Here is a 6,000-nt window from a genome sequence, read left to right on the forward strand (position 1 = left end):
TGAAAATATTCAGTGAGGAAAAATGGAATATTTCTATAAATTCTTCTAAATATTTTCCCAAGTCAATAAAATTGATGTAAGTGTATACCCAGTTCCCTAAAAAGTAAGAAATAAACCAGTATAGTAATATTTTTTTATTATTGTTATTTTTCAATTTAGAAGTTTAATTTTGTTCTATGAATTCTTTGGTAGCTAGCCTTCCCCTATGCATCTCTTTACTTTTCTATGAAAGAAAAAAGATTAATGACATAAATAGATTTCATTCTCTTATATTTTTTCTGCTTACATAACTTAAGGTGCTTTTTGTTTGTTTTTTTACTCTCTCTTGGTAGCTTAGTATTGGTGATACTAGTTGAGAGTTCCCTTTAAAGTTCAATCTAATTTCCTTCATTTTCTTTCTTTAAAGAAATTTTTCTCCAACAGCTTGTTATTAAATTTCTAAGATCTCATTCTTTTATCCATTAAATTCAATACATTTATTAGGGAGAGTATGAATCCATTCCACCAGCAGCTCTTAAAGCTACTAGACTCCTTTGCCCCTTTCTCAGGAGGAAAGCATTCAATTAGTAGAATGGTCCATGAGCTAAAACAAACAAACAAACAAAACCTCATCAGTTTCTTGTTTGTATTCTGCTCGCCCCCTCCCCCCAATGTACCCAACACTGCTATGAGCCCAGAGTAGGTCCTCTGAAGATATTTTTGGAATCAAATTGAATAGCAGTTTTTTTTGTACCTGTCTCCTCACTTTAGAGAGGTGAAAGCATATTTTTAATTTATTTTAGACCCCTTTTCCAAAAGTCATATGTAAAACTCTTTGATCTGTTGCTGGGAACCTTTTGTAAAGCATATTCTTTTAAAAATTGTGATAGATTTGGAGGCATCCTGTGTCTCATTTAGCCTCAAAAATCTCTCTTTCCTTATGCTTATACACTCTACTGAAGATGGCTTCCCCTTCACTTCATTTGTGCTTCTCTTCCCAGAGACCAGCAAGTAAGGGAGAAAAGTGTGAACTCTTAATGCATTATAATATATTGAGATTACTTATTATGTAGGAGTCCTTATGCTAAGAAAATTTAAACTGACCTTAGCTGAATTCTGTTGCACTTTGCTTCTCATCCTGCTAAGCTGTTAATTATACAGAGAACTGCCAAAGTACTTTTAATGGTTAAAAAAAGGAGGCTGCTTTTTGTGGAAAGGATAAAAAACAGTTTTTGTCCTATAAACACAGGTCACATTCTTTGTAAAGCTGTTTTTAATAGGCAAAAATGTACATGTCTATAGAAGTTAAATTGCTCTTTAAAAGACCTATGATGGCCTTAAATGGAGCAGGAACTCAAATGCGGTTGATATGGTTCCAAAAAAACCCATGTCTTAAAAAGAGTTTCATTGTCGAGGTGCACCAGGGTGTACTTTCAGGTCTATAATACACAGTCTGGGCATCACAACCACATATTTTCCTCATCTCTTTCCAACCCCGGTGTGGTAAAACCAAAGAGACACAGGATCAAGGAAAGTTTGAGGATTCGCAGGGAAAAAGCTGTGTAAGTACAGTGAGTACAGATCTTTAAGATCTTCCCCAGACTTCTAAACAGTTGAGAAGGTAGCTTGTTTGCTAAGTAGTGCGAAGTGTCTCCAGGTCTATCGCTGGGGCTGCTGACATAATTAATGATTTCAGTCGGAGCCTGAAAGAAGGTACTTGTATTCCCTCTGGCATGGGCACGCCAAGTTCATGTCCGAACTCTAATACCTTGGGTTGATTTTAGCTAACAAGACTGTTGGTCCTCTTGTTGTACACCCAAAACATGAAAGCCAAATATTATATTAGGCCTTGATACTTCCCAGCCTTGAGAAGGTTGACACATCCTAAATATATAAACAGCCACTATCATCTAAAGATGGATTACATTTGGGGGGCGGGGGGAAGTCATTACTCCTAGGTCAAACAGGGAAAAGTAAAAACCATAGAATACCCCACCCTACCAAACACATAGCAAACTACTTAAAAATCATTATTTTTTACTCAATCCTTATGTGCAAAACTCTCTTGTCCCATCTTATACTATGAGGTTAATGGCAATCCTTGAAAATTAATTATGTACTGAAAAGACTTCGCTAATGTTTCTGCTAAAAATAAACTGGAGGCAGAGTAGTGCTCTGGATTCATGATTGCTTACATCTGGTTTCTATTTCTGTGAGTTTCATTTGGTTCTCAGAGAGTTCATTCACAGTCATCACAGGTCCAGTTTCCTGCTCTCCAATGGGAGAACTTGCCTTGATGACCCATATATTTTTCGTCTGAATGCTGCACTTTTCTACATTAGGATATGTGGAAAGGGAGAATGAAAAATATATCAGGTCTAATCCAACCAAACTGAAACCTGAACAACATCTTTCAGCACCTGGCTTATCCAGAGTCCAATGGCAAACAACAAAAGAAGAAATCACTCCATCTTAGATCCTTGTAAAATGAAGTAGGAAATAAAAAGAGAAAATATAAGGGAGGAAAAAGAAGGAAAGATGTAAGGAAAGGAAGGGAGAGGAAGAATGGAAGAAGGAAAGAAATAAAGGAAGCGCTTCCTTGTCGATGCGAGTCCTCATGCCCTCTCCAGCATATTTCCTGTGCCCGTAAGCCAGGGGAGAGTGTGTTTCTTTCTTACCATTTTAACTTTCAGACCTTTATTAAAGAAGAGATTGAGTTTTACTGGCTGCTGGTTGAAAACAATCTCTTGTACTCTTTCACACACTTGGGAGGGAGGGGCAGGATGTCACACATTAGTCCCTGCTGATCTGGACTTATGCAGACCAGTGTGACTCTAGCTTACAAGCCATCCTATTTAATATCCTTTTACACTATCTAGAAGTTCTCAATTGTTCACCTCTGTATAAGCAACACTTGGACCCCTTTTGAGATGACTGTTCTATCTAAAGATGGTATCTAGATGATACTCCAAAACCTCATGAAGCCTGTTTTTTCACCCCACCATATGATTTTCCTACATTTCCTTCCTGATGATAGCTCAGAAACCAAGCCTCCAAAATATCCCAGATGCAATCTACATTTAATAACAATAATTACAAATATTATTGAGCCCATGTACTTAGAATTGTGATGACTTCAAAATAGGATTATTTCATGGTCAACAAATTGCTACCTTGCTTTTCCAAACTAGGATAAATAATGACTAGAACTGGGATTTGAATTTGTTTTGTCTGACATTACATTGCCTCTTTAGGATCAGGCCCATCCATTGATCTCTTAGCATTGATTTGGCTGATGTGTCTGGCTAGGCAATTGGTATCTTCTCTCACCTATCCGTGTGGGTTCCTGAAAGCTATGCACTGTGTTGAAGAGACTGAGAAGAGCCATCATTTCATAAAGTACTATTAAGATGCTGAACTCCTCTGCTGAAAAGGACACCATAGGATGCTCTAATTCTCCACATCAAAATCACAAGAAGAGCATCCCCTCTTCTGCTAATTACATGATCTTATTATAATACTATAGAAATAGGCTAAGAATCAACTTCATCTGAGGGTATTATGTCAACATTTATTGAAAGTCTACTTTTTGCTAAGTTCTATTGTTGGAACTTTAAAGAAAGCCACAAACATTAGATCATTTCTCCAGTGCCCATAGGAATGCTTTATTTGATCAGTTTTTTTTTCCTTTTCTTTCAAAATCACATTTGGATCTGTGCATCTCATCTATTGTTAAGGGATATAGTATACTTTTTTAAGTCATGTGAAAAATACGTATATGTATTTTGAGAAATTGTTATTAAATATACTTTCGCTTAAGCTTTTGATGACCTTCTGTGTTCAAGCCCTGTGTTAAAAAAGAAAAGAAAAGCCATACATCATGACTATATTTCATCCTTCATTGCTTGGGCCACATTGTGTAACTTTTTGTAGTAAGTTACTTCAAATCTTTTTTGGAAGTAAGCAAGTACAAAAACAAAACCTAGTATGGAGTTGAGATCTAATGTCAGGGCTATTTACAGAGACCATAAAGTCTGTTCATTTGTTCATTCAGTCATTCAACAAATATTTCTTAAATGTGTATGAGCCAGGCACTGTGTTAGATTCTGGGGTTACACTGATGATGTATAATTTGCATTCTATTCAGAACTACGAATCCTTTAATCTTGTTTACTAAATTTTTTGTATTTAAATTTTAATGTTTATTTTTCCCTTTTTATTATTATTTTTTATCTTATTTTATGTTTTTAATTTCAAAATATTAAGGGGGTACAAATGTTTTAGGTTACGTGGATCACTTTTGTAATGCTTCAGTCCTGGCTAAAGGTGTGCCCATCACCCAAATAGTGTTCATACTACCAGTTAGGTAGGTTTTTATCCCTCACCTCCTCCCCCCACCTCCCTGGTTGATTTCCGCTGAGTTTTACTTCCCTTTGTGCACATGTGTGCTCACTGGTTAGTTCCAATTTAATAGTGAGTACATGTGGTATTTGTTTTTCCATTCTTGAGACACTTCATTTAGGAGAATGATCTCTAGTTTCATGCAGATTGTTGCAAAGGTATTACTTTATCTTTTCCTCTACATACATATCTTGGCATATGGATATATACAAATATATATTTCTTTGATAAGCTGGATTTCTATCTTAAGCTGACAATTTTCTTCATGATTACCACACCCTTATTATTATCTTCTGTCAATAAACTAAAGAATTACTGATATATGAAGAAAATGTCGGGGTAAACATGATGACCTGTTAAAATATCCTATGTGATAATAAGTTGGACATGCCCAAAAATAAATTATTTTTACCATCAAAGGCAAGTCCTATTTTCATTCCTGTGTATATTTATTTTACCTCCCAAACTATAACACAATTAAAATAGTGTCTATGATCAGATCACGTAGCCAAAGTGAGAATGGTGTTTTACCACACCCCAGTAAGGATTCCTGCTAGTGGGAAAGACTGACTATTGTCCTTTAGGTGGTACCATCATAGCTGAATCATTAATCAACCAAAGCTTTATGTGTGTTGAACTTGTATTTTTTCCCAACAGTAAGTAAATACATTTCATTGTCATGGCAGATGAGTTGGGCAGAATAGTATCATACCTGAGTCAGTTCTCCACTCCTTTCTCTGACTGCCCCATTCAATTGTATAATAATGCCTATGAATGCATTTTCAGTAATTTTTTTTAAAACCACATTTTCCCCTCAAATGACCTATTATAGCTGTGGTTTAAGTGCTACATTTTCCTTACAATAGCTCTGAGCAATACCCTTCCACTTTACTGTGCAGTTACGAGCTTGATATATTGGCTATGTTGGTTCAGAAGAATGCAGAATTAGATTAAAAACCTAAAATAAATCTCATCAACAAATATTATCTCTTATAATTCTACATACTATCTTTTCAGTGAGGTTTCAGACATCTGTGAATATGTGAAACTTTATTAGATCCCATTAAAAATGGCCATTGCATGGCCCGATAGGTTAAAACCTCAAATGCAAGCAACATTACATTGCCTGTTAGAAACATATCATTGGATAGGACTTGAAAATCATAGTTGCTCTCTTGTTCAGTCATCATAGACCTTGGCCTAGTTCTTGGCAGGAAGAGTGTTTGAATGGGGGTTGTCTCAAGCTCTAATAGAGGCTGCTGGATGAATAAAAGTTGGCAACGTTTTCTGCAGAGTGCCTAGGGTAGTGGAAACTACTTTCTTCTTATAAACTGGAGATAATAGAGCAACATGGCCTTAAATGTTGCTTTTAAAAGGGACATTAGACCACCCTATGTTTAATAAGGAGTCACACTCTTGATTGAGAGGATGAATCTCAAACACTTAGGTCTTCAATGAATGTATAAATAGTGAAGATTGGGGAAAGGGACGTGCTTTAACAACTTCAACAGGAGAATATTCCCTATTGTCATTCTGCCAACCATGAGCACATTGTACTTTCCAAGTCTCCTTGAGAATATTGTTCATTCATTAGGTTCTCTCAAATGTCCTCGAAGAAAC

The sequence above is a fragment of the Eulemur rufifrons genome, chromosome 16 (genome assembly GCF_041146395.1).
Source record: "Eulemur rufifrons isolate Redbay chromosome 16, OSU_ERuf_1, whole genome shotgun sequence".
Taxonomy (NCBI): Eukaryota; Metazoa; Chordata; class Mammalia; order Primates; family Lemuridae; genus Eulemur; species Eulemur rufifrons.